Raw genomic sequence first — 15,621 nt, forward strand, 5'->3', positions numbered from 1 at the left:
CAATCTCTACACAGAGATGATGTGTGGAAGTAGGGTGTGTGCAATTACATGTGTGAGAGAACTGACCCTTTTGCCAACCAGTACAACACACCAGCTGCTGCATATACCAATCTCTACACAGAGATGATGTGAGCACCCTACAAGGAAGTAGGGTGTGTGCAATTACATGTGTGAGAGAACTGACCCTTTTGCCAACCAGTACAACACACCAGCTGCTGCATATACCAATCTCTACACAGAGATGATGTGTGGAAGTAGGGTGTGTGCAATTACATGTGTGAGAGAACTGACCCTTTTGCCAACCAGTACAACACACCAGCTGCTGCATATTCCAATCTCTACACAGAGATGATGTCAGCACCCTACAAGTACAGGGGTGGAAGAAGGGTGTGTGCAATTACATGTGTGAGAGAACTGACCCTTTTGCCAACCAGTACAACACACCAGCTGCTGCATATTCCAATCTCTACACAGAGATGATGTCAGCACCCTACAATTTCAGGGGTGGAAGTAGGGTGTGTGCAATTACATGTGTGAGAGAACTGACCCTTTTGCCAACCAGTACAACACACCAGCTGCTGCATATACCAATCTCTACACAGAGATGATGTGTGGAAGTAGGGTGTGTGCAATTACATGTGTGAGAGAACTGACCCTTTGCCAACCAGTACAACACACCAGCTGCTGCATATACCAATCTCTACACAGAGATGATGTGTGGAAGAAGGGTGTGTGCAATTACATGTGTGAGAGAACTGACCCTTTTGCCAACCAGTACAACACACCAGCTGCTGCATATTCCAATCTCTACACAGAGATGATGTCAGCACCCTACAAGTACAAGGGGGTGGAAGTAGGGTGTGTGCAATTACATGTGTGAGAGAACTGACCCTTTTGCCAACCAGTACAACACACCAGCTGCTGCATATTCCAATCTCTACACAGAGATGATGTCAGAAGAAGGGTGTGTGCAATTACATGTGTGAGAGAACTGACCCTTTTGCCAACCAGTACAACACACCAGCTGCTGCATATTCCAATCTCTACACAGAGATGATGTCAGCAAGAAGGGTGTGTGCAATTACATGTGTGAGAGAACTGACCCTTTTGCCAACCAGTACAACACACCAGCTGCTGCATATTCCAATCTCTACACAGAGATGATGTGTGGAAGTAGGGTGTGTGCAATTACATGTGTGAGAGAACTGACCCTTTTGCCAACCAGTACAACACACCAGCTGCTGCATATTCCAATCTCTACACAGAGATGATGTCAGCACCCTACAAGTACAGTGTGGAAGTAGGGTGTGTGCAATTACATGTGTGAGAGAACTGACCCTTTTGCCAACCAGTACAACACACCAGCTGCTGCATATTCCAATCTCTACACAGAGATGATGTCAGCAGAAGAAGGGTGTGTGCAATTACATGTGTGAGAGAACTGACCTTTTGCCAACCAGTACAACACACCAGCTGCTGCATATACCAATCTCTACACAGAGATGATGTGTGGAAGTAGGGTGTGTGCAATTACATGTGTGAGAGAACTGACCCTTTTGCCAACCAGTACAACACACCAGCTGCTGCATATTCCAATCTCTACACAGAGATGATGTCAGCACCCTACAAGTGCAATTACATGTGTGAGAGAACTGACCCTTTTGCCAACCAGTACAACACACCAGCTGCTGCATATTCCAATCTCTACACAGAGATGATGTCTGAAGAAGGGTGTGTGCAATTACATGTGTGAGAGAACTGACCCTTTTGCCAACCAGTACAACACACCAGCTGCTGCATATTCCAATCTCTACACAGAGATGATGTCTGAAGAAGGGTGTGTGCAATTACATGTGTGAGAGAACTGACCCTTTGCCAACCAGTACAACACACCAGCTGCTGCATATTCCAATCTCTACACAGAGATGATGTCAGCACCCTACAAGTACAGCGGAAGAGGGCAAATCTCCCAGTAATGCAAATAGCATGCTCTGCTACTGCATCTCTCACTACTGTCATAGCACAGTTAGTTATGGCTTTGAATTCCACACATGCCACGTGTGTTTTTGTCACACAGAATGCCCATGTGTGTGGGTTGTTGTTCACAATAATGCATGACATCGATTAAACCAGTAATGGCAATGGACACAGATGATGTATGTGTGTGCCAAATACACATATGTACCTGTGACCTTCAATAGTTCCCATGTCTGACGCCTGCCACATGTGAATACATGGTATTTGCACTGGATAACATTATGACTGTGGTCTTCTGTGTGGGTGCTGCATGTGGTATGTGTATATACAGTGTGAGATGTATATGGTATCATCCTAGCAGCGAGGGATACACATCTGGTCTGGGGCATATAGTCTACATGTTGTTGATGAACAGGTGCTGCATGTTTTCACCTGTTGTGGGAGTGGTAACAAGTTGTTCCATAGCAATGCAGTGACTACATGCTAGGAACCTTTCAGCTAGGGTGTTGTAGCTACAGTAATTCATCAGCATTCAGTAATACGTCAGCATTCCTGGTGAGGGTATGATGCCAACCAAGGTCAGGGTCATACCAGCCTGTGCCACATGCTCAGAGAGCCCTTCCATGTTCCCTATCATGTAGTCCAGGGAGGTACATCACAGGTCAGCCATAGTGGCATGGACAATGACTGAGTCATATGTGTCCATGCCTCTGACTGACCTGTATGCTTGTGTTATGTGGTGGACCATAGTGCCCCACGGGCATATCACTGTGACCTTCACCTTGTCCAGCCTGGTGAGCGGGACCTCACTGTACCGGACAATAAAGGTACCTAACACAACTGTAGCAGGTGTGTTGTCTAGCCGTACAGGCTGTGACTGTTTGGCACACAGGATTTGTGTGCTATGTGTTGCATGTGCTGTGTTCTGGCTTAACGTATGCCTGTGTGCCAGCTGCAGAGGTGTCTGCTGCTCAGGCAGGATGCTATTCTGAGGCTCCATGAATGGCCCAGTGTGTTCACGTGTTTGGATTGCTGTCAGTGTAGGTCTACATCAGACTGGTATTGTAGTCACTGTAGTATTTCATGCCACCTGACAGGTTATGCCAGTACTGGGTTCAGAGTGCTTAGTCCCCAGTTTGGCTATGTGGTTGCATCTCATACATGTGTTGTACGTCCATGTGTAGGGAGAGGGTTGACTGTGTACATGTGGCAGCTGTGACATTGCCACATGACCCACATATTCCACAACTGTACCATAGAGGTGACTGACAAGTGACCTTTGCACATGCTACCATAGTATTGTGATTGCCATGGTGATTAACAGCACATAGGGCCAATGGGGAACAAGGTACATAGGTTCATAGGTTCATAGGTTCATACTAGGCTATCTGCCCTAGGGCATTTATAAGCCTAGCCAGAATGTGTTTGGCTTTCGCCACCCATTTTAAATTTATTTTGCTATGCCCTTTTCGAGGTTAGTATACTGTGCCTCTGTCTAACAGTGACACAGAAGTGATACCAGGGGTAAACCTACGATCTCCCATCCACTCATCAAGATTCCTCTTGAAGAGAGTCAATGAGGGACTCTGCCTAACCTGGACTGGGATTTTATTCCAGAGTGAAGGGAGCCTCTGGGTTATGAATCTGTCCCTCCAGCATGTCCTATTTATTTCAGTGCTGAGGTTCAAGTCTCTTGAGCGCATAGCTCGATGGGATTTGGATATTCTGAGGTGCAGCATGTCCATTAATTCTGGGTTGGACATGGCTTTATACGTCAGGCACAGATCGCCTCTGAACAGGCGGTATGCCACTGAGTAGAGCTGGAGTTTCTTTAACCGGGCAGCATATGGCATCTGTTTGAGCCCTTTGATCCTCTTGGTGAGGTACTTTTGGGGTCTTTCCAGTTGCTGCAGGTGTCTGGTAAGGTACATCCCAACAGGGGCATTGTACTCAATTATGGGCCTGATGAGGGATGAGTAAAGAGGCACGATGACCTCCCCTGATCTAGATGTGAATCCCTTCATGATGAGGTGGGCTATATAAAATGTTTTTCTAACCACTTTGGCCACGTGGTTGTCAAATGAGAGATTGCTATCAACTTGGGTCCCCAGGTCCCTAATTACTTCTTCTGTACTTAATGGATTACCACCTATGTGGTAATTTGTGGGCACTTTGTTTTGCCAAAGGGATGACTATACACTTTTTGGCATTTAGCTTGAGGCCATGGCTCTGGCACCAGTTGTCTGTTTCTATGAGGCCCTTTTGGAGGATGCTTGTGTTGGCTGGAGAGTCGATTATGGCGGCCAGTTTGCAGTCATCTGCGAACTTGGTCAGCCACAGTCCTTCCGTGTTGGCCTGTACCTCCGAGAAATATATACCGAACAAGAGAGGTCCCAGGACTGAGCCTTGTGGGACACCACTTGTAACTGGTTTGGAGTCTGACATGGCTCCAGCAATTCTAACCATGTGGGTTCTGTCCTTGAGCCAGTTTGCAATCCATCTAGTGACATAGGGGTTTATATTTAAGCTGGTGAGCTTCTCTATAATGCCCGAGTGGGGTATTGTATCGAAGGCTTTTGCGAGGTCCAGGTAGGCTGTGTGGACCACCTTCCCCTCGTCAATGGCCTTGGTGACTGTTTCAAAGAAATCAACCAGGTTTAAGAGGCAGGATCTGCCCTTAACAAAGCCGAACTGGGTAGGATCCAGTGTCTGTAGGTCCCCAATATCTTTATTTATGAGGTCCATGATGATCCTTTCCATAGCTTTGCAGACCAAGCTAGTCAGGCTTATGGGGCGATAGTTTCCAGGATCCGTTGAGGCACCACCTTTATGGAGAGGGACCACTGTTGCTGTACGCCACTCTTTGGGCACATATCCTGTAGTAAGGCTGAGATTGAACAGTAGTTTTATGTTTGGGTTTAGCTCTTCTTGGAGTTCATGTAGGACACAGCCCGGGACACTGTCTGGTCCCATTGATGCTGTGTTTTTTGCTTTGGAGGGCGGCTCTTACCTGAGCATCTGAGATGTCAGGGGGGCAGCACTCTGCTGGGATAGATATTTGCCCTTTTGGTGTGGAGTGGGGGGAGAAGTTTGCGCTGAACCTGTCAGCTAGGATGTTGGCAATGTCTGTGGGTTCGGTGTTTCTTTTGTCATTTTGGACTAATTCTGAGCATATCTGGGAATTACCACCCAGGTTCCTAACATAACTAAAGAAAGCCTTGTGATTATCCTTAGTGTCCTGTGCAATTTCTCTCGAAGCTGGCCTTAGACAATTTTATGAGTGCCCGTAGTTTTTTGCTAATACTGATCAGTGATGCCTTCCCTTTTTGGGATTTTGCTCTATCATTTAGTAGCTTCCTCCTTCTATTGTATAGTTTGTTTATGGCTGGGGTCCACCAGACAGGACGTCTGCCTTTGGAGGATTGGGTCTTGGTTTTATTTGGGATCGCATGATCCATGCATTCCTGAAGGTGTCCATAGAATGCGTTTATAGAGGATTCTGCGGTCTGGGCCGTATTTTCCACAGGCCCGGGGCTTTGAAGGATTCCACCTCGGTTTTGAGGAGTGTGAATTTGCTTTAGAGAAGTTTTTCACTGTGGTTTTCTGGGCAGGGGGTGGGGTCGGGATGTGAATATCCAGTGAGATTAGTTTATGGTCTGATCTTACCAGTGAGGGATACACTTCTGGTCTGGAGCATAGAGTCCCCATGTTGGTGATGATCAGGTCCAGTATGTTTTCCCCTCTTGTGGGAGTGGTAACAAGTTGTTCCATAGCATTTGAGTTTATAAATTCTAGGAACCTTTGGGCTAGGGTGTTGGAGCTAGAGTAATGCTCCCAGTCTATGTTTGGGTAGTTGAAGTCACCCAATATAATGGTGTTTGGAGAGACCTTCATATTTTCCAGTGTTCTCAGGAAGGCCGAGTGGGGTTCCTGGGTTTGGGAGGGTGGTCTGTAGCAGGCTATAACCTGGAAGGCAGTTTTACCCACTGTTAGTTGCACATGGATAGTCTCTGATGCTTCGTGCTTTGCCACCAACCTGGAGGTGTGGGTATCTTTGATGAATATCGATACTCCCCCTCCTTTTGTAGTTCGGTCCAAGTTTTGAGGCTGAAAAGCATGGTATGAGGTATAACCTGGTAGTGCTGGGGTGCTCTCGGTAGCCCTGAACCAGGTATCTGTTACTGCACAGATATCGATGTTCTCCATGCTAAGGAGAGTTTCGAGTGCATGCATCTTGAGGTTTAGACTTCTGGCGTTGAGTAGCATTACTCTTATTCTTATCCCTTGTGATACCTATGGAGGTGGGTTTGTCCTTTGAGCCTTGCCTAAAAAGGCACTATGGGGGTAGCAAGAGCCTTTGCCAATATCCGAAAGCCCAGGGGTGACAGGTGCAAGCCGTCCCTAGCGAAGCAGGTGGTTCAACAGAAGGTGAGTATGTGAGGGTGTAGTGCCTGTGATTAGTTAGCACTGGCATATATGACTGCTCACGTGGACAAATGCCAGGTAAGTCATATGCAATGTGTCACAGGCAACGTACATGTGAACAGGACAAACAGTGACGTTCTGTCAAGTGAGACATGGACATACATATAGTAAGCTATGCAGATGTCACTAGGAGTCCACAGAAGCTCTGTAACTCTGCATTGCAGGTGGGATCAGTGTTCCAGGGTAACTGCAAGCAAACATGCATGCAAACAAAGCTACAGTAAGCAGGGCTGCATGTAGTCCATTGTACAACAAACAAGCTGTACCACTTCCAGTAGGTAACAGTGCAAATATGCAGGCACTATACACATGTACATGGAAATACACAGGTCAGATGGCTAGGGTCCAGTCTCAGCGCACACAAGTGTACAGACCATGTACCGTCAGGATGTACAATAACTGGATGGAAACCCAGGTGCTCATACCTGCAGTAATACACATGTCAAATAACAGACACTGAGCCTTCACTCAGTGGTTCCATACTTAGTAGGATGTATGCTACCTGGCCTGCCACCACAGTATCCCTGACATGTATGGGGACTCTCCCTCCTGTGACAGTTAGTTTTGTGTGTTGGGGCTGTCTAGCATGGTATGAGATGTGAGCTTGCAGTGCTAGGGTGCTCCTGTGTGTCCTGTACCAGTCGTGTAGTACTGCACACATATCAACATCCTCAAACATCCGCATTGCAGAGTCCAGTGTGGGCAACATGCCACTTGCAGTTTACATGTCCATCATTGCGTATCAATACTTTCATTACCTTATCCCCTGTGCTACCTATGTATGTAGCCTTCTGTTGACATCCTTACCACCAGTATGCCAACATGTGCAGATGATACACTATGGTACTTACCATGGGTGTAGACAACAGTACATGACAATCATACCCTTACTGCATCAGGCATGCTGGGATATACCCACAATTATATCAGCACACAGTACTGTTAACAACATGATACTATTACTACACGTCTATGTAGTCACCCTGTGCATCAGCAACATGTTAACCTGTACCTGCACTGATGTTACAGATTGCAGGAGGTGGCACAGTTTCATCATATGCACAGGGTGTGAACTTGGTATGCCTGAGTCAGCCACCGATACCACCAATTGACATGTATGTGTATGTGTGTTGGTGAGGGACAGCAGTACAAGGTGGGGCAATGTTGATGCAGTGTGTGTGCATGCGGTAGCCCTAGGTGTTGTCAATTCGCATGTGTGTATGGATGCACACAGTTCCACCTCATGGCTGCCATATACTGGTGTTTGTGGACAGCCACAGACTGTACCTGCCAGGTCATACAGATCAGTGTCTCTGGCCACGGACACGGTACCTGTGCCTTGCAGGGGTGCTACGGACCGTATCCGGTACCAACCCAGACTGGGTACTGTCATCAGAAGCAGGTGTTCATTGACTGGACACAGATCCCTGTCGGGCCTGGCCAGAGCCACGTGCACGTGGTCTCCTGGGGCGGTCTGATGACAGCACAGACCCAGCATTGCTGGGGCTGCTGCTGGCACTATGGGGGCGGCCGCGGCCCTGTTGTCATCCGCGACGACTGCCAGCTGCTGCTGTTGCTGGCATACGCCCACGTCGATGCCTCAACCATCCACCATCGCCCTGGCTCATGGACATGTAGTTGTGGAACCGGTCTAATATGTCCCCACAACGTCTGTCTATGACATCGGTGAAATTACGGATGGCAGCCGCAATGTCACGCATACTGTCAGTCATGGCTGTGCGACATGCTGTCAGCTCCCTCAGACCCTGTCTGGTGTACCGTTCCATACGTGACTGTGCCTGCATGACAGCCCGAAACATAGCTGAGGTTGTAAGACCTCTGTGGGCACGTCTGACAGGGGCAGTACGCCCACGGATGCTCCCACGAGAACCCCTGGACATCTGTCTGTGTGGTACCATCTCAGGGCCATGCCCATGGCTGCTGTGTGGGGAAGCATGTGCCACAGATACCACATTACCCTGGTCAATGCCCACTGTATCCTGTCCATCACCTAGGGACATTGGTGACAAAGGGTGTATTGGCAGGATAACTGTGCGCATTGATGGGGTTGACAGCTGTGTACTGTCAATTGGCTGACCAATGACGGACCCTGGCATACCTTCCTGTGCCATTACACAGATGTCATCATTATCAGTACCCATGGCACCTGATTCAGGTTCCCTGCTGCATGACACCAGAGCAGCACCAGAACCTGTGGGAGGGAAACAGGAAACACAGTTTACAATGTCTACACAATATTACCAGTGATGCACACATCCACACATGCACAGGTCCACACATGCACACATGCACAGGTGCACACATGCACACATGCACACATGCACATGCACACATGCACATGTGCACATGCACATGCACACATGCACACATGCACACATGCACATGCACACATGCACACATGCACACATGCACACAGTTGCACACAGTTGCACACTACTCAGTATGCGAGATATCAACACACAGACACAGACACACCTGCATGCATACACAGAGCACTACTCAGTGAGCCTAATATTACTATTACTATCAAGACTATTAAAGGTATTGTTAATACACACTCACCAGCATGGATAGGCTGCATTGCTGTTACACCGGAGGGACCTGCAGAAGTGAGGAAACTAATGTCAGTGGGCACAACTGTGCCATTGTTACTGAGTATGATACAGGTCAGTAGTACAACAGTCGCCTTTCACAGGTCAGCTGCTGATATTGAGAATATCACACTTGCACATTAAATACTATGATGACAGCTACAAACCAAGGACACACCTCACACATGCATTAACTACCAGTGTACACAACAGTCAACTATACATATGGCATATTACCTGCACGCTCGTAGTCTTGCTGCTGCGTGGCTCCAGCCTCCATCATAATGCATGTCTGCTGCTGTTGTTGTTGTTGGTGGGCTGGAGCCACAACACTTATGAGTAGTCCCTCCAGTCTGGTGAGTGGGGGATGTGTAGCCACCCCACCACCTGTGGCAACCTGTTGCCTGTGGATATCCGATGCACGCTGATGGACATTTCTGATTAAATCACTGCAGTGATGTCGTACCTGCTCATATGTCCTATTATGCGTGCCTATGTCATTTACCCGACGGACCAGGTCTTGCCACAGTGCAGCCCTCTCCTGCTGATTCTGGCTGGTGCGGGAAAAGAGTATTGCATAATCCCGCACCAGGCTCTGGTGTATCTCCTCATCCTCAGCTGCAGAGTAAGCTGGATTGCGCTGGTGAGCCATGGTCCTGAAAAAGGAAATAACATGATATCAGCAAAATATGTCAGCAGAATTTGGCACACATACTACACATGCTACTCGACTGTTGTGATACAACATATCTCACATATATAGCATCTGTCTGTCTATTGGTGGATACACATGTAAATGGCCAGGTATCAGTGCTCAGCCAACAACTGTGCAACAGTACCTGGCACACTCCATATGACATACTACCAAACCCCAGCAGTCAGAACACTGATTCAGGTCCAAAGCACCTCCTCACTCTGGGGTTTGTATCGAGGTACTGTATGGGGTACATCATCAACTACTGTGAGCTGACCACAAACTAATTGCCCTGGATATACATATCCCACCTCCACCACCAGCACAAACGACTATAGTGAATAACATTTCAAATGCAAACTTTACACTTTGTAACAGTGACATGGTATCCTTTCAGCCCACTGGGCCAGTGGAAGACACAACCCACAATGCTGACCCCTTCACAAATTATTTCTATGGACATCTCCGAGAATGCATGGATCATGCAATCCCATATAAGACCAAGACACTCTCCACAAAGGGACAGCATCCTGTCTGGTGGACCCCAGCCATAGACAGATTGTATAACAAAGATGGAAGCTACTGCAAGACAGAGCATAATTCCATAAAGGGAAGGCATGTCTGATCAGCACTAGTAAGGAGCTATTTTCTCTCATACAAACATCCATGGGCAACTTTGAGAGGGAAATCAACAGGGACACTACAGATAACCACAAGGCCTTCTTCAGTTATGTTAGCAACCTGGTCAGAAACCCTCCACTATGCTCATAGTTAGTACACAACAACAAATAATTCACTGAACCCACAGATATTGGCAACATTGTGGCAGACAGGTTCAGTGCAGGTTTCCCCCCTCCCTCTCCCCCAAAATAAGACATACTTATCCCAGCTGACTGTAACCTCCCTGTCATCACAGATGTCCAGGTGAGAGCCGCCCTCAGGAAAGCAGGATACACAACATGAATGGGACCTGATGGTATCCCCGGTTGCATGCTACATGAACTCCAAGAGGAGCTAAACACACATATAGAAGTGCTATGTAACACTAGCCTGACTACAGGATATGTACCTGTACACTGGCACAGCAGCAGTGGTTCCACTCCATGAAGGAGGCACCTCTACATACCAATACAATACAACACAATACAATACATTACAATACAATACAATACAATATGCTATTGCCCCTGGGACTACAGCAGCATACTGTTCTGCTACCCTGACCATTGTGACACATGTGATGTGATGGTACCTGCTGCTGTCAAACAGTTACACAGGGTGACTCATATGGCATATTACCTATCTGACTAACATTCAGCAGGGGTATGTGTGACATGTACTCATGGGGAGTCTTGCTTCTTAACTGTGTGGTTTATTGCAGGGTATGTCTTATCTGTGGGTAGGAACCTGTACCTCCACCATGTGCTCTCTATTGCAGTGTCACGGATGACACACAGCAGTCATTTAGGTTGTGGATGGTGTGAGGTGTTACTATGGTTGTTGGACATCTGTCATGGGTGTGACTTAAGTATGTAAATCCAGGAGTGGTAACCTCTATGTGGGTAGTATGTGTGTACTCTGTGGTGTTGTCAGTCACTGTGCATTGGTAATGTGTTTGAGTGCATTGTCACAGTGTTGTACATGTCACTGTGTCCTTCTCCATATCTGTAGCTGTCATGTGAGGTACATACCGTGGCAGCCATTATGTGGTGTGGAGGGGTACACTGACCTACATGTCCATAGCTGACACACCATGTCTGCTGACACATACCATGTGCAGGTATTCCAGGAATAGTGTGCCACTGTGAATATCATTGGGGGACTATTGTACACATTTATGACCCTGTTCACCCCTGACACATGCAGTGGTGGGCAGCCAATCACATATCTGGTGGTTACTGGTGTAGGTGATTTGAAATGGGGTATGGTACTCCAGTTTTGACACTGGTGTTCACTCCATGCCTTTGTCACCAGGCACCTGTTGCAATACATCTGTACACATGTGCCTCACTCAGAATATATATACATCTCTCTCTCTCTCTATATATATATATATATATATATATATAAATATATATATATATATATATATATATATATATATATATATATATATATATATATATATATATATATATATATATATATATATATATATATGTCTGTATACATATACACATATATATATATTGATGTACATATATTGCTATAGATATGGAGAGGGGGTGTGACAGAGAGGGGGTGAGAGTGACAGAGGGGGTGGGACAGGGGCAGTGTGAGATCGTCATATACAGTCATACCTGTAGATAGTCAGATCTGTCTGTCTATGTATATGTATCTACATATATCTATATCTGTATGTGTGTATTACATATATATGTTTGTACATATTCTATCTATCTACATCTGTCTATGTATTCCTACATCTCTCTCTATGTATGTATACATATATATATATATATATATATATATATATATATATATATATATATATATATATATATATATATACATACATACATATATTGACATACATACGTATCCATATGATAGATAGGTATATCAACATGTTTGTTTACAAAACTGTATACACACACTAACATACTGCTAAACATACATAACTGTGAAACCTACTTTGTACATTGCACTACAACCTACATTCAACCTACATTGATATGTGCACATAGATGCTCTCACATACATATGTATGTACAGCCTTCACTGATAGTTGCTGTATGTCCCCTGCCCTTTGCACATCTTCATATACATATGGATACAGACCAATGACACATATGGAGGGTTCACAGTATGTAGACTTTTATAGTATTACTTTACATTACCTGTGTTTGTCACAGCTGCTTGTGTTGCCATCTGGTTTTGTGTCCTGCTGCTCCACTTGCCAGTTGTCAGCTTTCAAGTGGTTGTTGCTGACCGGTTTTGTTTGTGTATGTTTAATTTTTTTTCTCTGTCTCTCTCTCTCTCTCTCTCTCTGTCTCTCCCTACCTCCACAGGGTGCAATGAAAGTATTGCATGTGTGGACTGGGAGTACAGCATGCTTTTGTAGGTATCTGCATATGTCCATGTGATGGCCTCTGCACCAATTGTTAGCCAGCATTTGCTAATTGCATGCAGCCAGTTGTGTACTGATTGCAGTTCTCACTGTGATTTCAGGACAGTGCTATAAAATGGTATGTGAGATAGGCGTAGCCCTTTCAGATTTTAAGGGCAGGGACCATGCTGGTATGCTGTGGACACTGTTCTGTGAGTGTAAAGGTTAGTATCTCTCTCATATTTCCGGCTGTGTTGTAGATTAACATTTCTCCATTCATTTCTCCAGTTTCCTGTACTAAGTGTGTATGTACACTGACACCTAAGACTACTACTACTGTTAATGTGGGTGTGTGTGCTTTCCTGTGGGACATGTGGTGTAACTGGTGTATAGCAGTGGCTCTTGCACTTTGTTGCTATGGCTTCAATATTTGCCCTTTACATTCACTACTTGTATGCCTGCTAGGTGTCTTGACTGTAGTGTGTTGCTGTGGCTTTCCTATTTTCCATGTACATTCACACCTTGGAATGCTTGCTATATCTGCTAGGGTGTTACTGCATGCAGTGTGGTCTGGCCATGGTGTGGGCCTTGACATCTATTAGGGTATTTGAGTATGCTGCTGAGCAGGCCCCAGAGACTCTCAGGTGCATCTTTTATCTGCCTCATGGAATGGTACATATCAGTGGGGTACACCCATTAAATTGTCTGGTATTCTGCAGTTGTGACTGTGGGATAGCATGAGCATATGTATTACTACACTATTTCTGCCGTGCAAGTGGTGCATACTTTCAGTACTTCATAGTTACCATTGCATGTGTTGTAACACCTTTCTGCCTACTGTTTGTACATTTCACATGGAGTCTGTGGGGCATCCCTGTAACTCAGTCACTGTTGCTATGTCTAGGCTCTTAACTATTCAAATATGGCAGTGTCAGACCTCTCAAGTGTACAGATATTTGCAGGTTGTCCACATTTCTGCCTCATATTTTGGTCAATATCTCATGAACAGCTCTTTCTGGCAAATCACTCTGGGCTCAAGTCAGACTATAGTGACAAACATTTAAGTTTCAGACTTCATACCCTTCCAAACATCCAACAAAATGCAGAACCTGTTACTCTCTGAACTGTCTAAGTTTGTTGTAACATTATTTGGAATGTGTCCCTGTTTTTGGCCCTTTGCTCCACATATTTTATTACTTGGTCCGGATGTGTTCCTGTAAGAGGTTGTGGGGTATGGGCAGTGATTATCCTGCTGTGAGTATGTGTGTGGCTTGCAAGGTGCTACAGTGACATTATTACCTACTAGCTACCAACTAGCATGGCTGTTTCTGTTCACACACTACTATTATAGAAATCCACTAGATTTGACAGTAAATATACATGACATGCTTTGTGTACTACACATCCTATATTCCCTTTACATTCATTCCTACTATTACATGATATATTTATTGTAGCACAATGTTCTTATATAACAGTCATGGCTTAGTGGTAAGTCATGCAGACTACTGTTTCAAGGTCCTGGGTTCGGGACTGACAGTGGGATTTTATTTTGCTTTTGAACAGACTACAGGACCTGTCATTCAGAGTGACTAAGGCACTTTTAAGCAGTTGTAACCGGGTTAGCGCTGGTTTGCGGAGCTCCCGCATGCGCACTGGCGTTCAGCTCCGCACACCGCTTACAACCGCTTAAAAGTGCTTACTCTTGCACACCAGCTATTTTCTTTGAAAGAAATGAAAATGGGGAGACAGGAAAGTGGTGAAAAAGGGGTCACAAAGAGGGTAAGACAGTAGGGAAACAAGCTTGGGTTTTGCAGGAGGGATGTAGGTAAGGCCCATAGCTGCCCATTTCTTCATCAGCAACAGCTGTGCATATGTTTGTAATTTGGTGTGACATTTGAAACCTTCCACCCCTGAGAGAGGTGTAAGGACAACAATAATACTTGTTGTACAGCCAATTGTAATTGACAGTTTCCATGTCCAGCAGACATGTGTGCGAAATGGGCAGCTATGTATGGGCCGTAATTGTTTGTGGGTACAGTGTGCCCTTTTTTTTTTCAGGTGAGAGTGGTATGTCAGGTAAAGGAAGTCGGTATAGCTGGGGAGGTAGGTTGGGTAGGTCAACAGACAAGACAAACAAGACGCATACAGGGGCGGTGTATGACACATGTGGGGGGGGTTACACAATTGACAGGGATGGATGTTTGGATATCTAGAGCCCATGAGCCCACAGATGGCAACAGTGGAACTGATATCCCCACCCATGGGCAGTTGCCACTGTGCCTTCACTGCCCAGGATGGGGCTGTGCTGGGGCTGTGTAGGCCGGGCAGCAGGCATGCCCGTTAGTTGTGCCACCTGTGCCTCAAGCTGGCGTAGGGGCCCAAGAACAGCTTCCTGGATCTCCCTACGCACCACAGTCCGGACGCTATGGAGGGTGAGTGGTTGTTCTCCTCCGGCCACACTTGCAGAGGGGGGACGAGCCCCATCCCCTGCAGCGCTTCCACCTGCAGGTGGCACAGGGCCACCGGAGGAGGGTCCGGACTGGGCACTACTGCCAGGTGCACTCGCCAGCTGAGGTGGGAGAGGTGGGTCCGCTGGAACCCGCCTTCCCTGTCATCCTATGTTTTGCATTATGTCATGACAGTTTGGGTTAGTAACATACAATACCATTCACAATTAGTTGTAACAGCATGCATTAGTATTCCCATTAACCAAACACCCAGATATTCAAACCATTGAACAGCAAGCATAACACATGCATAATTTGAACAGCAATACACAGTCCAACAACATGCAGGGTTGA

Source organism: Protopterus annectens, chromosome 2.part1, assembly GCF_019279795.1.
Source record: "Protopterus annectens isolate FY-2018-M chromosome 2.part1, PAN1.0, whole genome shotgun sequence".
Classification (NCBI taxonomy): domain Eukaryota; kingdom Metazoa; phylum Chordata; order Ceratodontiformes; family Protopteridae; genus Protopterus; species Protopterus annectens.